At 38.7% G+C, this 21,874-nt stretch overlaps 1 protein-coding gene and 1 pseudogene across 1 annotated transcript in view; one reads left to right on the top strand and one right to left on the bottom strand.

Annotated features, from left to right (window-relative positions):
* The window catches only part of FAF1 (Fas (TNFRSF6) associated factor 1), a 665,112-nt gene that overhangs the window by 59,289 nt on the left and 583,949 nt on the right, over nt 1-21,874 (top strand). The window lies entirely within an intron of this gene.
* On the bottom strand, nt 17,701-17,945 carry LOC102834769 (annotated as a pseudogene).

Below are 21,874 nucleotides of genomic sequence, written 5' to 3'. Positions count from 1 at the left end.
TTAAACAGTTCTTAAAGTCTTCTCTGCTGTGGCTGGCTCGTTGGTGCTCTTGCCGGGGGGACCTCAATGGAAATGCAGATGACATCCCTCTTTCAGGTGGGTATTCGGTGACTTCTTTGTTTTTAAGAAATATTTATTAATTGCCCAGCTTTCCCTTGCACATGAGATGATTAAAACTACTCTGGTGTGGGTGAGGTGCACCTTCGTCTGCAAATTAACATCTTTACTTTTTAACACTTAGAAAAAACTTGCATAGCAGATTTGCCCACTGCATTCTGTTGTTTTATTTTTGACTGTTGTTTCCATGGGTTTAGATTGTGGATCAAAGTAAAATGAAGTCCTTGACAGCTTCAATCTTTTCTTTGTTTATTATGTTGCTGTTGTTGGTTCAGTTGTGAGGATTTTTCTATTTATGCTGACGTGTAATCTATTCTGAAGTGCTTCACTTTTGACTATCACTTGTATATACTTGAATAATCTCACAATGTAGGAGTAACTCACATAGCACCCTTGACTTTAAAAAATTTCCCCATAGTTCTTTTTTTCCCACCCCTCTGGATCTAGGCTCCCTCTTGAAAGCTTGTAAGCCAGTCACTTCTTGCCTTTGTAGCACCCCCATTTTGAGTAGCCAGTGTCCAAGTTGCCCATCCCTGCCTACCCTGTGTATGGTGGGGGTGGGAATGATCCTTGTTGTAAAGATTTTCTCCCTCTTTTGAGCTACTGAATTCATAGGTGTAGGTTAAGTTCATCAAGTTATATCAGATTACTCTTTTTTTGTTTGTTTTTTCCCCTTATTTCTTCTAGTTGAGTTCTGATCATCTAGCCATTGAAGCCAGGTCAAGTGGGTATTATCTGCAAGTGTGGGTGTTCTTATGCATATGCCCTCTCTTATCAGCTGGATGCTTCATTCTTCACTTTAGTCTTCTGTGACTGTATCACTGACTCTGGGCTGGATGCTTCACTCTGCACTCTAGTGCTCTGTGGCTATGTCACTGACTCTGGGCCCAGGAGTCCCCAGGTCTTGTCGTACTGCTGGCCAACCAGGTTTCCACCTGGATTCACAGGAGTCTATAGAATGTGGTAGGATTTAACTCACGGCTTCATTGCTGTTTTTCCCTCACTTCCCCTTATTGGTTATCAACGTGGTCACCAGTCAGAGCGCATATCTGCTTGTGAGTCTTAGTCTTGGAAGGGGGTTTGCCCTGAGGGGACCTGACCACTTGCCTTGATGTCTCCTGGGTGAGCAACTTGCTTGTTCTTGTAGTAGTCAGTCAGGCTGCCCTTACTGTTTTGTATTTTTCCTGTCAGTCTTTCTCTCAAGAAGTGTCTTCTTTTCTTCAAGTCATCAGCACACAGCTCCTTTTCCCCTCTGGATCTCAAGTCCCCAGCCACTCCTTGTCTCTGTGTCATCATCTCTGCCTCCATCTCAGGCATCATTGCTTCTCTGGGTAGGGTCCTGCTCTCCACTCTTCTCCATTGATGGTCCCAGGGCCCTCCGCTCTTCTCCATTGATGGTCCCAGGGCCCTCCGCTCTTAGACTGAAAAGTTAATCACTCCCCTCCTTCCTGTAGATTGTCTACCTTTACATTTCCAACCCTCCCAATCAGTCCTGATAACAATTATTCACTATTGTATCACAAGAGACCCATCTTATTTGCCCTTTCTTGTAAAAAGATTTGTCTTAAGAAAAATAAGACAATAATAAAATAAAACTTGAGAGTAGTGGTTACCTTTGGGGAGAAAGGCAGGTGTTTAGGAAGTTGTTGTTGCTATGTGCCGTGGAGTTGGTTCTGACTCATATAGCAACCCTATATAGCGGTTCCAAGGCTGTAAATCTTTATGGGAGCAGAAAGCCTCATCTTTCTCCTGCGGAACAGCTGGTAGTTTCGAACTGCTGACCTTGTGGTTCGCAGCCTGATTCGTAACCACTACACTATCAGAGCTCTGTACCGATAACTAGTGTATTTTTTACGGGGTCACGCATAAAAAAATCTAGTGCATTTTTTATTGTATGGGTTGTACCTCAATTTAAAGAAAACAAAAATCCTCACCAGTGCACCAATAAATAATATCCTTGTAGTTGGAAAAAAGATTGAAGTTGTCAAAGACTTCATTTTTCTTGAATAAACCATTAACACTTATGGCAGCAGCAGTCCGTAAATCAAATGATGTCTTGCATTAGGCAAATCTGTTGCACAAGACCTCTTAAAGTGTTGAAGAGCAAAGATGTCAGTATGCCTGGCCTAAGCCATGGTATTTTCAATAACTTCATATGCATGTGCAAGTTGGATAATGAATACAGAAGAACATAGAAGAATTGACACATTTGAGTTATGACGTTGGAGAAGAATATTAAAAATACCACGAACTACCAGAAGAAGAAGCAAATCTGTGTTGGAAGAAATACAGCTAGATGCTCCTTAGAAACCAGGATGGCCAAACATCGTCTCTCATGGCTCATATATGTTGTTAGGAGGGACCAGTCCCTGGAGAAGGATATCATGCTTGGTAAAGTTGAGGGTCTGCATAAAAGAGGAAGACCCCCAACGAGATGGATTAGCTCAGTGGCAGGAGCAGTGGGCTCAAGCATAACGATTGTGAGGTTCACACAGGACCAGGCAGTGATTGATTCTGTTGTACATTAGATTGCTATGAGTCGGTTCTGACTCTATGGCACCTAACACAACTAGTTGGAATGGACTCAGTGGCACTTATTAGCAACAACAGTGCATTTTTTTAGTTGGGTGGTGGGTTTAATAGTTTCAATAGGTACTTAGAAATTGGTAGTATTTGTAACAGTGTAAATGTGATGTCAGAGGAAAGAGAAACAAACTAAATATATTAGTTTACATTAGACTTTTCCTTATGTTAAGCATGTTGTTGTTAGTTGCCAACTCATGATGACTCATGTGTTCAGAATATAACTGCTCCATAGGGTTTCCTTTTGGAAGAAGATTGCCAGGTGTGTTTTCTGAGGCCTCTCTTGTTGGGCTTGATGAACCAGTAAATTTTTGATTAGTAATTGAGTGCTTAACTCTGTCACCCACAAAGCATAACATACATAGGAAAAAGTCAAGTGCTATCAGGATCATTTGTGATAGCCATGATGAGGTCCCCTGTACTTGGAGTGGTGGTGGTAGTTGTGTGCTGTTTAGTTGATTCCCACTCCTAGCAACCCGATATAGGCTTTCTGAAGCTATAAATCTTTGTTCTTGTTAGCTGCCATTGAGTCGATACTGACTCACAGGGACCTTATTCACAGCAAAATGAAACACTGCCTGGTCCTGCACCAATCTCACAGTTGTTGCTACGCTAGAGCCCATTGCAGTGGTCCCTGTGCCAATCCATCTCATTGGGAGTCTTCCTTTTTTTCATTGGCCCTCAACTTTAGTAAGCATGATGTCCTTCTCCAGAGACAGGTCCCACCCGATAATGTGTCTGGTGTATGAGAGACAAAGTCTGGCCATTCTGGCTTTCAAGGAGCACTCTGGCTGTACTTCTCCCAACACAGATCTATATATATGTATATATTTAAAGCAGTCTTTCTTATTCATTACCCAACTTTCACGTGTTTGCCTCTAGTCTTAAGGGAGCAGAAAGCTTCATCTTTCTACCACTGAGTGACTGGTATATTCAAACTGCTGTCCTTGTGGTTAGCAGCCCAGTGCATAATCCACTAAGCTACTATGGCTCCTTGTACTTGGAGTAGCAAACCCCAGAATTAAATCCATTAGAAGGTATTTGAAAACTTGGTTTTGGTGAGATTGTCAAGAAACTTTCAAAATGTAAGTAAGCAGTACTAAAGGTTTACTTTTTTTTTTTAGTTTTATACAGAAGTAGTTTTATGTGGTTCTAGTGGATGAACTTGTATCTGTTACCTAGAGAAAGGAAACTGGAACCCAAGCCTGCAAGAGACTATAGAGAAAAGGGTGGGGACTTTTCCTTGCTCTTTTACACTTTAAAGAGGTCTTTCGCAGCAGATTTGCCTAATGGAATATGTTGTTTGATATCTTGACTGCTGCTTCCATGAGTGTTGATTTAGATTCAAGCAAAATGAAGTCTTTGAAAACTTCAGTCTTTCCTCTGTTTTGATGTATACTTGGGATAAAAAGATGGTTTAAGATATAATTTTCAGAAGATTAGACTATACTAGGGAAAATTGAAGATACATATGCAAACAAATAATTGTAGTCTGATAAATCCCCAGGCTTCATTGTATAGCAGTAGATTACCAGTAATAATCCCCAATTTATAATTGTGTTAGAAGTGAGTTTAAAACATATTATCCAGTAGAAATACAATGTAAGACACATAGATAGTTTACAATTTTCTAGTAAGCATATTTAAAAAAGAGAGAACAGGTAAGTTAATTTTGATAGAATAGTTATTTACCTCTGGTAGCGTAGTGGTTACGAATCGGGCTGTGAACTTCAGGGTCAGCAGTTCGAAACTACCAGCTGTTCCATGGGAGAAAGATGAGGCTTTCTGCTCCCGTAAAGATTTACAGCCTCAGAAACCCTGTACAGGGTCGCTATGGGTCGGAACCGACTCGACAGCACATAACAACAACATATTTAAATTATTAATTAGCCACATTTCAAGATTCCACAATGGATTGTGGCTACCATATTAGATAGCACAAATTTAAGGATTTTATTAAAAGCAATTAGAATTTCTTGAATAATTTAAAAAAAGTCTTTTGTAAGTCCTTTTCCTTTATATTGAAATTAGATAAGGGCCTTGTTCATGATAAATTAATTTGCTGTCAATTTCTGTGTCATGGAATGAAGTCTTCAGACTCATCAGCAGGACTAGACAGGAACTTTGAGAGTGACACAATAACAGAAGTCATCTGTTGTTACACTTAACATTTAGTTAGCTGGATTTCCTAGACTATGTAAACTTCACCTAAGAAAATTAGACACTTTGGAATTTCATTAATCAAAACTATAATTGGAATCCTAGGTTTTACAGTTTTTATGGATACTTGAAGAGCTATTTTAAAGATTTCTTACAGAAGTCATAAACCACATGACTGTGAACTGGTTATAACAGTTGCTTTTACTGAGGCACAAATGTGTTTTTGGAGAAGTCAATTTCAGATAAAACTGCTTAGAATTAAAATAATTGTTCTTTCATTGTTTATCCTCTTTTTCCTTCCCTCTTCAAGGACCCTGCTGTCCTGTTTTTTTCTATTTTGAAGGTTTCTGTTGCCTTTTTTTGAGAACAATGAATCTTAATCCTGTAAGTGGAATCCTGTTAATTTCAATCAGATTTTTTTTTTCAGGAGAAAGTAACAAGATTGATGCTGTGGAGTTGATTCTGACTCATAACAACTCTGTATGGGATTTCTAAGGCTGTAAATCTTTATGAGAGCAGAAAGCCTCATCTTTTTCCCATGGTACAGCTGGTAGTTTTGAACTGCTGACCTTGAGGTTAGCAGCCCAACTCATAACCTCTACACTACCAGAGCTCAGGATTAGAAGAACACAGTTTCATATTATTCTCATACAGATGTGGTTAATGGAAAACAGAGGTAAAGAAATAAAGAACACACTGTACATACCTTATTTTTCTATCTGCTAGACTTTGAAGGTTTTAAACAATTTAGTATATTGTAATAAGATCAAATATTTAAAGCCATAATAATATATAAGGTAAGTGATTTCAATAATTGTATTAAAAAGTAAATTTAATTTTACTAAGTAAAAGAGATGATAATACAAAATGTATTTATAATTACTGGTGATTGGAATGCAAAGGTTGGAAACAAAGAAGAAGGACCAGTAGTTGGAAAATATGGCCTTGGTCATAGAAATGATGCTGGAGATCACATGGTAGAATTTTGCAAGATCAACAACTTCTTTGCAAATACCTTTTTAAAACAACATAAAAGACGACTTCACAGATGGAATACATAGAAATCAAATTGACTACGTCTGTGGAAAGATATGGTGGAAAAGTTCCATCATCAGCCAAAACTAGGCTGGGACAGACTGGAACAGACCATCAATTACTTATATGCAAGTTCAGGTTGAAGCTGAAAAAAATTAAAATAAGTCCAGAAAGGCCCAAATATAACCTTGAACATATCCCACCTGAATTTAGAGATCATGTCAAGAACAAATTTGATGCATTAGACACTGAAGACCGAACACTAGAAGAGTTGTGGGATGACATCAAGAAAGAAAGCAAAAGGTCATTAAGAAGACAAGAAAGAAAGAAAAGACCAAAATGGATGTCAGTTATAAAAGAGGGGCTAAGCTTGGTGGTGGATTAAGGAGAAGCATGGTGCAGACCTCCCATAGTAATAACACAGAATACCGGATGAAACAGGTTCAGAGGACAGTCCCAGAACTCTGAACTACATATAAAGGAATATTTAGAAGGACTGAAGGCTTACTACTAGTGAAATTTGTAGCTGAAGCAAGAAAAATGGTGTTTTCTTATCTGTGACTGCCAGTGGGGACCAGAGCAGGCCATCTTGAGCGTGATGTAGCAGGAGCAGAATCAGAGGAGCACTCCCACCACAGAGGTCTTACTGATTGTCAGTGATAAAGATGTGAAAATTTTTTCTGTTCTCACCGAGCACTTCTACTCTAGTGACTAGAGGGGATGACTGAGTGGACATACCACCCCACCCCTGGAGGGTTCTATTACACATGTGCATGGATCTGCTCAGTAAAGACCACAGAATCTGAGAAGGGGGAGAGAGGTCAACAGGAACTGCTTAAAATGGAGCAGTCTCCCAGAATGGCTCCAACCAGCTGAGTGAGAGGCATTAAAGTCATATTTATTTATTTGCAATTCTCAAACTTCGGACCAACCAGCCCTTCCTCTTCTGTCTCTCATATCAAGGTCAACAGGAGTCCATGGAATGTGGTTGGACTCAGCCCATATCTTCGTCACTGCCTTTCCCTACTTCCACTCCCATGTAGACCAATGTGGTCACCAGTAAGCTTACATTCTTGCTCATGTGCTCCCTTTGAGTTTCAGTTTTGGAAGGTGATTTGTCCCGAAGGTACTTGATTGCTTGCTTTGTGGCTCCCCAGCGAATAGCTTGCTTGTTCTTATAATAGCCAAACAGACTCTTTCCTATTTTTATGATGACCTTTTTCTTTCTTCATGTATGATGTTCATGATGTCATCCCACAATCTTTCGATTTTCATTCATTAATGTTTAACGCATAGAATCTTTCCTTGAGATGGTCTCTAAATTCATGTGAAATTTACTCATGGTAATATTTTAGTTCTCATGGAATTGTTTTAATTATCTTCAGCTTCTGCTTTAACTTGAAAATATGAGCAGTTTATGTTCTATTACACAGTTGTTGTTGTTATGTGCCATCAAGTCGGTTCCGACCCATAGCCACCCAGTATAGGGTTTCTGAGGGTGTAAATCTTTAACGGGAGTAGAAAGCCTCATCTTTCTCCCGCGGAGCAGCTGGTAGTTTCGAACCGCTGACCTTAAGGTTCGCAGCCCGATTCGTAACCACTACGCTCACAGTAGTCTATGGTTTTTGTGTATTTCCAATGATTAAGTCATTGGTTTTGCAAATGGCTATCATATGAGCTCTAGCATAATTTCTTTTACTAAGGCCATATTTCCAATTATGGATACTTCCTCTTTGTTTTCAGCTTTTGCATTGCAATCACAAGTAATTAACTGTTTTTGAATTTCATTATCATGACTGTAGTGGTTGGTGGGTAAATATGAATAATAATAGTATTAATAACTAATTTTCCTTGTAAGCTCATCAGTGTTATCCTGTTACAGACAGTATTGTAGTTCAAGATCTTAAAATACTCTTTTTGACGATAAATGGGATGACGTTCTTCTTTAATTTTTGATTCCCAGCATAGTAAACTATATAATTATTGAATTTAAAATTGCTAGTACCTGTCCATTACAGCTCACTAGTGCATAGTATGTTAGTCTTTATGCATTTCATTTCATTTTGATGATATCCAATTTCCTTTGATTTCCATGCTCCAATTATTAATTGATATTTGCAGCTGTTTTCATTTTGAGTTATGTCCCCAAAACAAATGATGGGTTGGAAAGCTTTGCAAAATTCACATCATTAATATCAACTCTACTTTGAGAAGGCAGCTCTTTCCCTGTCATATTTTGAGTGTCTTCCAACCTGAGGGGCTTATCTTTTGGTACTATATCTGAGAATGTTGTATTGCTATTCTTAAGTTTTTCAATGGCTAGCCATTCAGTAGTGGTCTGCCCCTCCTTCTTCATAGTCTGGAAACTGTTGAAATCTTTCTACCATGAGTGACAGTGCTCATATTTAAAATACCAGTGACATAGCTTACAGCATTACAGCAACATACAAGCTGCCATAGTATAACAAACTGACAGACAAGAGTTGGATTACTCTCTAGTAATAGAAAATATTTGAGTTTTTCCTCTGTCAGTTTTATGTTTTACCATGTTCCAGTTTTCACAGGTATTACTGTATAGGGAATGATTAAAAAGAAGACAGAAACTAGTCCTAACTGGACTGCTAACCGCAAGATTGGTGGTTCACACTCACCAGTCACTCCTTAGAAATCATATACAGAATTGCTATGAATTGGAATGGACTCGATGGTACTTAATGTTGACAGCAATAATTTCACTGAAAATTAGATTAAGGAAAACAAAATTGAAAGCAATGAAAAGAAGTTACTAGTGTTTCTGAGGGTTGTGAAATATACTGCATTTTATGTGAAATTGAAGCCATTGTCAAAGTTTAAAAAATTCAGAGTTAAAGTTTGATTAATTTCTTTTCTGAAGTGTTTTTTAAATGCTTAAATATGCTAAAATACAATACAAATTTTCAATACATGGATAATTGTATATACATTTTCTCAAAATCATTTGTTGTGGTATCTTTTTAGCAAACATTTCACAGATGGTTGACAATTTTTGAGAAATGCTGCAGTAATTTATAAATGAAGAAGAAAAACGTATTCAGAAAAGCAAATGTGAATGTTTTTGAAGCAAAAGTATTATCCAAAAGTATACAATTAAATGAACATTAAGACTGGATCAAATAAAGGAATGAAAGAAAATATCAATGGGCAAGAACAAAGTTAATAAGGCTTATTAGGCAAATCTGCTGCACTTGATTTCTTTAAAATGTTCAGTAGCAAAGATGTCAAGTTTCAGGCCTAAGGTGTGCCTGACCCAAGATCCTTGGTATTTTCAGTAGCCTTGTGATTGTGGTGACTATGTGCCGTGGAGTCGGAACCAACTCATAGCGAACCTGTACAGGGTTTCTGAAGTGGTAAATCTTTACAGGAGCAGAACGCCTTATCTTTCTCCCACGGAGAAGCTGGTAGTTTCGAACTGCTGACCTTGCGGTTCGCAGCCCGATTCGTAACCACTACACTACCAGAGCTCCTTATGTGAGTGGCCTCATATGCGTGTGAAATTTGGGCAATGAATAAGGAAGAGCATAGAAGAATTGATGCATTTGAGTTATGGTGTTGGGGAAAAGTGTACCATGTGGACTGCCAGAAAAACAAATCTGTGTTGGAAGAAGTATAGCCAGAATGCTCCTTAGAAACCAGGATGGTGAGATTTTGTCTTTCATACTTTAGATGTATCAGAAGGTACCAATGCCTGGAGAAAAAGAAGACCCCTAACGACATGAATTGACACAGTGGTGGTAGCAATGGGCTCAAGTGAAGCAATAATTATGAGGATGGGCCAGGACCGGGCAGCGTATCGTTTTGTTGTGCATAGGAATGCTATGAGTTGGACTTGACTTACAGCAACTAACAACAACATTTCATAAAATTGATCTGTATCTATGTAGCAGTCTTATCTAGCTCCTTTTCTTTAAATGTATTAGGTATTATGCTTACTTTACAGATAGGATAATTAAAATCCATAGAAACTGTCTTTTTCAGGGTCATTCTGCCACTTTGTGCTACCTTTGACCTTACCAGTCTTGTTACTTTTAAAGTTCTAACAGTGTTTAAAATAATTGAAAGTGACCAAATTTTGGTCAATAAATAATTAATTGATTAAGGTTTATCTGACAGTTGAGGAAGTTACAATATAATTAACTTTATAATATTTGTAGTATCATTACATGCTGATAACTTTTAAACTGAATTTTAAAATCTCTAAAGTTTTTTTTGTATGTCACATCATTTTATATGTCTTTATAACAATCTTATATGCTAGACTTATATCGTAGAGAAATTTGAGGCACAAAGAGGTTAATTATTTTGGGAAAAAAATTTATGCTAGTGGTGGTGATGGTGGTTGTTGTTGTTAAGTACCGTGGAGTTGGTTCCGACTTATAGTGACCCTGTACAGGGTTTCCGAGGCTGCAGATCTTTACAGGAGCAGAAAGCCTCATCTTTCTCCCGCAGAGCAGCTGGTAGTTTCTAACTGCCGACCTTGAGGTTAGCAGCCTGATTTGGTGATGGTGGTGGTGATTGTTAAATCCCGTTGAGTCAGCTGTGAATCATAGCAATCCTGTATATGGTTTCCAAGGAGTGGCTGGCGGGTTTGAAATGCTGACCTTGTGGTTCGTTAGCAACCCATTGCTTATCTTACAGTGCCACATCACAATCCCTAGATGGAATAAATTAATGCATTCCATTAACACCAGGATTTCAATAAGTCATTTAAGAATTCTTTCATGTATCTTTCTTATCATTAAAGAAACATAGACTTTGTGATATGAAGGGTGGTTAAACAATCATAGCAGATTTTGTATGGTACTGTAGGGTATGCACTGTACTGAAGTCAGCAGTTAAAGTTCACTAGCTGCTTCATGAAGAGTTCATTGACAATGCACAACAACAGTAACAACAACAAAATATCGAGGGAAGTGTTTTGAAACGGTGAGAATATCTAACAATAACCTGAAAGGGTGTGAGTTCCTCTTGTCTGAAGGTCTTTAAACATAAACATAACTCTGATGCTTTCAGTGTGATGGTGTTGTTGTTAAGTGCCATCGAGTTGGTTCTGACTCATAGCGACCCTGTATAGGGTTTCTGAGGAGCGGCAGGTGAGCTTGAACCACCGACATTGAAGTTCAAACTGATCTTGCAGTCCAGTGAATTAACCCACAGTGCCACACCAGGACTCCAAGAGACATTAAATATCGGCATTTTCCCAGTTTTCATTATTGTCTCTTTACTGGTGTATTAAAAACAACATAAAACTTTTTATTGGTAAAATTTCAAAGATCAATAAAAGTAGAGAGAACAGCATAATGAACACCTATATGTCTATTATCTTGTTTTAACAATCATCAAATGAATCTTGTTTTATTATACCATCATCCACTTTTCCCCCCAACTCCCTGATTCTTTTGCAACAAATCTCAGACGGACTATAAATCTGTAAATATTTCAGTCTGTATCTCTAAAAACAGGGTTATTTCTATAAATAAGACTGGAACTATGTTTTATATGGAGTCCTGGTGTGGCACTGTGGGCTAATGTGTCAGACTGCAAAGTCATTTGAACTGCAAGATTGGTGGTTCAAGCTCACCAGCTGCTCCTTGGAAACAAGCCCTACACAGGGTTGCTATGGATCAGAATTGACTCAATGGCGCTTAACAACAACAATATGTTTTATATGGAGTCCTGGTGTGGTGCTGTAGGATTAGCACTGGACTGCAGACCACAAGGTTGGTGGTTCAAACCCACCATGTTAGAAACTCTCTGCAGAGTCACTGAGTCAGAACTGACTCGATGGCCCTTTACAACATGTTTTATCAATATAAATTAAACTATGTATTTCATAGTATCTAAAATTTAATAATGAATTTCATATATTATTATCATCTTGCTGCTATTCAGAGGTCCTCATTTCTCTCTCTTTTTAAAATTGTGATTTGGGTGAAAGTGTATAGAGCAAATTGGTTTTCCATTCAGCAGTTCATGCACATTTTGCTTTGCGACCTTGATTATAATGCCCACAATGTAACAGCACTGTCCCATTTTCTCTGTGTATATATACCATTTCCTTTTGTCCTTCTTCCCTATCCCTTTCTGCCCTCTGAGCTGGGCAGATGTTGCCCTTTTGATGCCATATTGCTGACTGTTCTAATGAGTGCAAATCTCCCTCATGATATTGTTCATTTTATAGGCCTATCATTTGACTGAAAGTTTAGCCAGGAAGTTGAGTTCATTTCCAGGCTTGAAGAATGTCTTAAGGGCCATAATCTCACAGGTTCTAGTAGTCCTTGTAAGACCAGTAAGCCTGGTCCTTTTTTTAGTTTTGATCCACATTTCTCCCACACTTTCCAGTACTTACTATTATGATCCCTTTCAGAGCAATCATTAGTGGTAGCTGGACACTAATCTAGTCCTTTTGGTATCAGGATCTGTGGCTCACCCGATCCATTATTCTTATGCAATAATTGTTTCCTTCCATCTTTGCATTTGTTCCTTCTTCTTTGATTTACATGAAGAGAGGGTTCTGTGAAAAAAATGCACTGAAAAAAAAAAAAACAACAACCCCACACCAAAATGGCTCACAATGAGAACCATACTGTCATGTTAGAAGAAGTGCAAAATAGATACAACAGTTTATAATGAGGAGGTATAAAATTATAACAGTGAAGGTCACTTCAGCCTAGGTTGTTGCTGTTGGTGTGCTGTGGAGTCGGTTCCAACTCATAATGACTGTGAATAGGGTTTCTGAGGCTGTAAATCCTTACAGACCAGAAAGCCTCACCTTTTTCTCACGGAAAAGCTGGTGGTTTCGAACTACTGACCTTGAGATTAGCAATTTGACTCGTAACCATTATGCTACCAAAACTCCTTAGTGGGAGGTTTTCTGTGCAGTTTTCATGTGCATTTTTTTCTGATTATCATGGAGTGGTTGTTGTTGGTAAGTGCCTTTGAGTCAGTTTTGACTCACAGCAATACTGTATAGGGTTTCTAAGGAGCAGCTGATGGATTTGAATAGCTGACCTTTTGTTTATCAGTCCATTGCTTAACCTAAAGCACTATAGAAGGACTCCACATACATTGTTCTAAACTTGTAGATGAGGAGAGACACCAGTAGTTATAACTTAAATGATTGATCACAAGTTTTTAAGATCCTAGTCACTACTCATCAAAGTAGGATGTAGAACATTGTCTTTCTGGACTATGATATGTCAATTTGCCTTAGTGTCTCTCCTGACCCTTCTCTCGGCCCGCCCCCCTCCCCCCCCGTCCCCATGGTCCTGAGCCCTAAGGCCCAATGACCCATTTCCCCAAGGAATTTGGTTATATCTAAGAAGTTTTTATAACTTTGCCCCCCTGTATGCTCTACTGTATTCATGGATGCAATGTGGTGATTCCATAGGGTAAGCACTTGGATTGCGAACCAAAAGATCTGTGGGTTGAGCCTGCCATCTACTCCATGGTAGAAAGATGAGGCTTTCTGCTCCCACAAAGATTTACAAAAGAAGAAGAAAAGAAATCCTTTGGAAACCCTATATAGGGTTGCTTTAATTTGGAACTGACTAAATGGCATTTACCAACAACAAGAAATTTTCCTAACTTTGCACCCTGTATGTGTGCTCTTCCTTTGCCTGGTTTGTAAAGCTAATTGTTCATATGTCTAGTAGATTGTGAATTCCTAAGTATTGGGAATATATCATTTATTATTGCTGTGGTTAAGTGCTGTCAAGTTGGTTCTGATTTATAATGACACCTGTAGATGTCATTATAAATCACATAGGATTTCCAAAGAGCTACTGGTGGATTTGAACTGCCGACCTTGTTATTAGCAGTTCAGTACTTTTCCTACAGTACCACACCAGGACTCCCGGACTATATCATGTTGTTGTTAAGTGCCTTTGAGTCAGCTCCGACTCCTAGCGACACTGTATAGGGTTTCTGAGGAGCGACTGGTGGGTTTGAACCACTGACTTTGCTATTCAAACCGGCATTGTGGTCTAGTACTTATCCTATGGAGCCATACTTGTTGTTGTTAAGTGCCGTCAAGTCAGTTCCGACCCATAGCGACCCTGTGCAGGGTTTCCGAGGGTGTAAATCTTTACGGGAGTAGAAAGCCTCATCTTTCTCCCATGGAGCGGCTGGTAGTTTCGAACCGCTGACCTTAAGGTTTGCAGCCCAATTCGTAACCACTACGCTACCAGAGCTCTTAGGATTCCAGAATATATCATTTGTTGTTGTTGTTAAGTGCCGTCGAGTCAGTTCTGACCCATAGCGACCCTGTACAAGGTTTCCGAGGGTGTAAATCTTTACGGGAGTAGAAAGCCTCATCTTTCTCCCGCGGAGCAGCTGGTAGTTTCGAACTGCTGACCTTCAGGTTCGCAGCCCGATTCGTAACCACTACACTACCAGAATATATCATAATTGTCTTTATATCTATCTGTTCCCTATCTTAGAGGACTCATTGAATTTCACTTGGTTTTTAATAAATTGAAGTAATCAGTTACAGATGAATTATATTCATTGTCATGATTAATATATACATTCAGTTCGCACATAATATAGGGGCTTCAAAGGTTTGTGGACAAATAGGGATTAAAAGATAGTACTTTTCTACAAAATTTTTGAAGCCCCATTGTACATATTGAAAGAAGCAATGCTTGTATGGGGTGGAGAGAGTTCTGACTTTTGAATTCTATTAACTAGCAGTGGAATTTTGAAGAAAATTGCTTAAACTCCTTAAACTTCGGTTTCTTGTTAAAAGGATAGTATCAATTTTAAGATAATAACAACTTCTTAGGGTTGATGAGAGAATTACCTAATGTTAAAGTTTGGTGCAAAGGGTACTACCTTGATTTTGCTTTTCTTTGTTGGCCTCATTTCCCTAACTTGAGCGTGGTGATGTTACCTGAATGTTCATTTCTGAGTTCCAGTAGATATAAACATTGGACTGATAACCCAAAAGGTTGGTAGTTCAAACCCACCAGCAGTTCGTTGAAACCCTGTACAGGGTCACTTTGATTTGGAATCTACTGAGTAGCACATAACAGATAGATGTCTGCCTCTGTGTTCATATCACTTTCTCTATGTGTCTAAAACTTCAGTGTGTTTTAAAAATAAGGATTGTATTTAGGGCCTACCCATATAATTCAGGATAAGATTCTCCTCTCAATATTCTTAATCACTTTTTGTGGGGGAGTGGTGGGAAATGAATGGTTAGATGATATTTGGCATCGATCAGTAGGTTGGAATTCCTACTTTTCATTTACTATCTAATTTCAAGCTGTCTATGCCAGCTGGGTCCTGATGTGGTGCTGTGGGTTAATGTGCTGGACTGCAAGGTCGTTTTGAACTGCAAGGTTGATGATTTAAATTTACCAGCCATTCCTTGGAAACCCTATATAGAGTCTCTATGAGTCAGAACTAATTCAACGGCACTTAACAACCAACAACAAAGCCAGCTGGGTACATTAGGTTATTTAGTTTATTGTCAGACAGTTGTTTGTATAGTATTCTCTTATCCTTTTTATTTCTGAGGAGTTAGTTGTAATGCTCCCACTTTGTTTCTGATTTTAGATGTTTGCATCTTTCCTTTTTTCTCTGTCAGCTGGATAACATTCTTACTGATCTTGTCCAAAAAACAATTTGTGCTTTCATTTATTCATAACTTTCTATTATCTGATCTTTGCTATTTCTCTCCTCCTGCTAAGAAAAGGCTTGTTGTTAAGTGCCACCGAGTCAGTTCTAACTCATAGTGACAAGGGTTTCAAAGGAGCAGCTGGTGTAGGTTGCTCTTTTTTTCTAGTTACTTAAATTGTTGAGTTTACCTATTGATTTTAGACCTATTTGTTTATTTAACTTGTCTTTATTTAGCATGACTTCTTCATCCTGATAACAAATAGATATAGTTTCTGAAAAACGTTGGGCACTTTCCAAGAGAAATGCTTCTGGGTGTGTACACTAAAGTATAAGTAGAACCAGCTGGTTTTGTAATTTCAAATTCCAAAACGTGGCAACATCAAAGTTATTGAAGTACGCAGTGTCTTTCACTGTAAAGCATAGAGAGTTTGAGTATATAAAGATTTCTATTGCTATTTCAATTCCTGCAAGTTACCAAACCCAACAAGATAGAACTGACAGCTTAGAAATCACCTGTTCCAGTCTCCTAGTTAGTTGTCCACATGAAGGTTTTACTAGCCTTGTCAAGAATTACAAAGCCAGTAAGAGAGCCTGGATTGCAAATCAGTTGTGAGGTGCACTGCAAATGTGCTGCATTAAATAAGGTAAAACTATTGCACAGAACTGTCATTCATATCTGAAAATATCCTGTCTTAATTTTCTGCTTAACAAAGGATTGAATCCTTATTTATTCTTTTTTGTAGTTCACAAAGTGTCTGACTCAGTTGCTTTGGAGACAAAAAATTAATCCCACTGTTGCATCTTATCACTGAACACTGATTCCTAATGCTGTTTATGCTTCTTTATTTTCAGGGATATTTGGACTTGGGCAACTTTTCTTCCTCTTCTATGCTCAGAATAGATCTACATTGAGAGCATCTCTTGTTTGAAACCCAACATCAGCAGAAGACACTAACATCAGCAGAGGACACCTACAAAACCTATCACCATTTGAATTAATTTCTCTTTAGAGTCAATTTTAGTTAGTTATCACTTCTCCTGATATTCATTTGAGCATCCACTGGTTCCAACAGCTTCTGCAGAGCCGTGGTGGATAACTTCTGGGTGTCAGTGTCCCATCCATAATGTGCCAAATGATGCTTCTGGTAATGTTCCAAGCATTCTGCCAGATAACTTCCAATAATTTATTGTCTCAGCCTAATGGTCAAACATAGACTGCTGACAAGGCAAAAAAAACCCCAAAACAACAACCCCAAACAACCATGTACTTGTTTTGATTGAAACACCAGTGGGGGTGTGCACATTTATCAATCAGTTATAGAATATTCATTTTCTGGTAAGCTGTTTATTCTCTCTAGTTGCTAGACTATAATGCTTTCTTCCCCTTTCTTTCAGTTAACAAATTCCTGTTAAATACACAAACACACATACACACACACACTTTGTATATATAAAGGCAATTTTCAAATTTTCATATGTGATTCTAGTTTGTACTACTCTCAGCACTGTAACAAAGGGAAATTTGGTGGCCTAACTTCATTGTTGTATCTTTATGTATTAATTTTTCTCCAGGGCAACATTTCTCTTGAAGTGTTTATGTCTAGTTTTGTTGCAAGTTATAGATTCATTAGATGCTCCCTCTGTGGGTATATTTATTCAGAAAAGTCCTCCTACTTTCAAGCTCTTCTTACTATGAATTATTATAGCTATTACATCTTATTTAGGATTAAGCAATGCCCAGCTACAGTAGAAGGGCTAATTTTAATAATCTTCATTACCAAGCCAAAAATAAAATCCCCCTTTTGTTAAGGAACACTAATGACTTTGAGGTAGATGATGCTGTTATCAGATATTGAAATAATTTAGTTTATTAAACAATAAATCATTAGTTTAAGATCTAAAAATGATGAAACTGAGGGAAAGCAAGAAAGTTGCATTTCAGTTCTAAACATGAAAATGAGGCATGTCACGTCATACGTGGGTTTTTAAATTAAAGATGAGCATGGTTGTTGATGGAGGGAATCCACAGTTGAACAGAACAGCAAGCCACAAAATAACCTCATGAAGAGGCCTGTAACTTTGTACTTGAGTTTTCCATTGTAGCTCATTCCCAGCTGTTGAAGATTTGGAATCCTCAGGCTTTCTTCAGCATTTAAGTAATTCTGTGTTGGTGGAAGGGCTGGGGCTGTTTCTTCACACATAAACTGATCTTTGTCACAAATCACTTTTGTAATCAGCAACTAGGACATGTTGCCACATCTTCCCCATTCTCCAAGTCTTCCTTGGTGATACAGAAATGGTCACCACACAAACAGGGGTAGAAATACGATTTTGAGTCTTAGTCATATTGAAAGTCTTTGATCCTCTACCTCATCATGAAATACTACCATTATCACTGGGGTCAGCAAAAGAGCTATTGTCCCCTCCATCTCACACAGCCTTTACCAGTTTAACTTTTCTTTCTTTCTTCTTTTCTTTTAACCTTAGGCTGCAGTGCAGTGAGTTACTTGATAGGACTTTATAGCCATAGTCTTTGTAACTCCTACCAAATAGCTGGGTTGTTGTTGTTGTTAAGTGCCTTCCATTCAGTTCTGACTCCTATTTATGGGTAGTGTTATGTAACTGTGATGTGCTTGGGCCCACCAAAGAGGTTGAATAGCCTGTTGATAATGTAAACAAGGCACATAGCTCCTTTGTGGGTTGGGCCATACAAATGTGTACAGAACCCTAACAAGAGGAATAGTCAGTTTTACCATTCCACCAGGTTTAAAATGAACCATTTCAGAGGCAGGAAGGGGGTCCTCACTACTACCAAGAAAGAGGGCCAGGAGTTGAGTGCATTCCTTTGGTTCTGAGATCTTTGCTTTGATCGTCTTTGATCCAGGAGACAGAGAGCAGTGACACCAGAGATGGCGAGATTTGGTGAGAAGCAGTGTCCGAGAAATTGTAGTAGCAGAAGCAAGAGAACCAGGGTATCGGAAAGAGACAGAATAGCGGGTTTCCTGGCTCACAGAGTGAGACAATTGAATGCTGGGGTGTTTTTTTTTTAATTTCCTTTTTAAGATGTTTATTCCACATTTAGATGAGTCAATTGCCTTAGTAGACTAAGTTTAGGCTTCAGAAAGTCTACTCTTTATTTTTATCATTGTACTTAAAGTAGGTGTCTCATGCATTTAAAAAAAATGTTTCATTGTGAATTATGTGATAGTTTACATGGGAGAACATTAATTTTACATTCATCCTATTATATATCGTTTCACTGCCATGGTTACAATCCCCTCCATGCATCATCAAACAACCAAAGGGTATATACACTACAAGCCTGCCCCTTGGTCGTCAGCACACAGCCCATCTCCCTCTCTGTGTCTAAAGTCCCCAGCTGCTCCATCTCTTTATGTCATCATCTCTGCCTCCATCTCAGGCATCACTTCTTCTCTGGGTAGGGTCCCGCTCTCCGCTCTTCTCCCTTGATGGTCCCAGGGACCTCCACTCTTAGACTACAAACTTAATCACTCCCCTCCTTGCTATAAAACATCTACCCTCACAATCAGTCCTGATAACAAGTATTCACTGATAACAAGTATCACAAGAGACCTATCCGCATTTCCTTTCGTCAGCCCCACCTAGACAGATTAGATACTACTCAGTGGAGAGTCTACCTTCCTCTACACCCTCTGGATCTAGGTTCCCTCTTGAAAGCTTGTAAGCCTGTCACTTCTCGCCTTTGTAGGCCCCCCTACCCCCCCATTTTGGGTAGCCAATTTCCAAGTTGCCCATCCCTGTCTACTCTGTGTATGGAGGAGGCAGGAATGATCCTTGTTGTAAAGACAATTGAATGCTTTTGGGCAGGAGGCTACTAGTAGAGAAGGTTCCCTCCAGGCCCTTAATTGGAGAGAGCTAGGTTTTTCAACTACCATTTGTGTGTCGGTTTGTCATACTCTGGTGGCTTGTCGGGACACATAGCTGGAAGCTATGCCCTCAGTATTTTAAATAGCAGGATCACCCATGGTGGATAGGTTTCAGCAGAACTTCTAGACTAAGACAGACTAGGAAGAAGGAGAGGTAGTCCATTTTGAATCATTAGCCATTGAAAACCTAGTGAAGAACAGCAGAACATTGTCCGATATAGTGCTGAAAGATGACTCTCCCTCAAGTTGGAAGGCACCCAAAATACAGTTGGGGAAGAGCCTGCTCAAAGTGGGGTTGAACTAATAATATGGATGAAGCAAAGCTTTTGGGACCATCATTTGCTGATGCAGCAACTCAAAATAGGAAGAAACAGCTGCAAACATTCATTAATTGGAACATGTAATGCATGAAATATGAATCTAGGAAAATTAGAAGTTGTCAAAAATAAAATAGAAAGATTGATGTCCTAGGCACTAGTGATCATAAATGAACCGATACTGGCCATTTTGAATCAGACAATTATATGATTTACTATGTCAGCAACAACTAACTGAAGAGAAATGGCATTGCGTTTATCATCAGAAAGAGCATCACAAGATCTGCCTTAAAGCACAATGCTGTCTGTGATAATATAATATCCATAGGCCTACAAGGAAGACCAGTAAATACCACTGTTATTAAAATTTACGCACCAAACACTAAAGCCAATGGTAATGAAACAAAGAGGAAGGATCAGTAGCTAGAAAATATGGCCTTGGTCATAAAAATGATGCTGGAGATCACATGATAAAAATTTGTAAGATTAATGACTTATTCATTGCAAATACTTTTTCTCAACAAATTTGTTGGATACAAAGAGGAAATATCAATGGCTGGAAAGTATTGCCTTAGTTATAAAAATGATGCTGGAGGTGGCATGATAAAATTTTGCAAGACTAATGACTTTAGGCATTGCAAATACCTTTTCCAGCCACATAAAAGCAACTATACATGTGGATTTCAGATAGAATACATAGGAATCAAATTGACTACATCTGTGGGAAACATGCTGTTTTTGTTGCTGTTAAGTGCTGTCAAGTTGGTTCTGACCCATAGCAACACTGTATAGGGTTTGCGAGGAGAAGCTGGTGAGCTTAAACTACTGACCTTACAGTTCAAACCCACTTAGCAGTCCAGTGTATTAACCACCAGTGTCACACAGAAGCACAATAATATCAGTCAAAACAAGGCCAGGGCTGACTGTGAAATAGACCACCAATTTGGAAATTCAGGCTTAAGCTGAAGAAAATTAAAGTAACTCCATCAGAGCTAAAATATGACCTTGAAATTCCACCTGAATTTAGAGACCATTGCAAGAACAGATATGATGCCTTAGATACTAATGACTAAAGACCAGAAGAATTGTGGGATGACATGAAGAACATCATACAAGAAGAAAGTAAAAGGTCATTAAAAAGACAGGAAAGAAAGGAAAGACCAAAGTGATGTCAGACGACTCTGAAACATGCCTTTGAACGTAGAAAAGCTAAAGTGACGGGAAGATATGATGAAGCAAAAGAGCTGAATGGGAAATTTCAAAGGACAGCTAGAGAACACAGAATCAAGTATTACAATGAAATGTGCAGAGACCTGGAGTAAGAAACCCAAAGCAAAGAACATGCTTAGTGTTTCTCAAGCAAAAATTGCTGAAGAAATAATTCAAGCCTCGAATTACAATATTGAAGGATTCTATGGGTAAAACCTATGCCAAGTAATTTGGAAGACAATTATCTGGCCGACTTTTAGGAAGAGATTCATATTTGTGCCCATTCCAAAGAGGTGACCCAACAGAATGTGGAAATCATCGGACAATGTCTTTGATATCCCATGTGAATAAAGTTTTACTAAAGGTAATACAGAAACAGATGCAAGTATACATTGACAGAGAACTTCCAGAGGTTCAAGCTGCATTCAGAAGAGGCCGTGGAATGAGGGATATCATTGCTGATGTCTGATGGATCTCAGTTGAAAGCAGAGAGTATCAAAAAGACGTTTACCTGTGCTTTATTGACTACGCAAAGGCTTTCGATTGTGTGGATCATGACAAGCTATGGACAACATTGTGAAGTATGAGTATTTCGGATCACTTAATTGTGCTTATAAGGAATCTGTTCATGGACCAAGAGGCAGTTGTTTGAGCAGACCACGGGAACACTAAATGGTTTAAAATTAAGAAAGGTGTGCAACAGGGTTGTATTCTTTGACCATACGTCTTCATCCTGTTGTTGTTGTTGTTAAGTGCCGTTGAGTCGGTTTCGACCCATAGCGACCCTGAATAGGGTTTCCGAGGCTGTAAATCTTTACAGGAGCAGATCGCCTCATCTTTCTCCTGCGGAGCAGCTGGTAGTTTCGAACTGCTGACCTTCCGGTT

Source organism: Chrysochloris asiatica, unplaced genomic scaffold, assembly GCF_000296735.1.
Source record: "Chrysochloris asiatica unplaced genomic scaffold, ChrAsi1.0 scaffold00026, whole genome shotgun sequence".
Classification (NCBI taxonomy): domain Eukaryota; kingdom Metazoa; phylum Chordata; class Mammalia; order Afrosoricida; family Chrysochloridae; genus Chrysochloris; species Chrysochloris asiatica.
The sequence above is the reverse complement of the archived record's forward strand: the minus strand, read 5'-3'. Positions and strand labels throughout refer to the sequence as shown.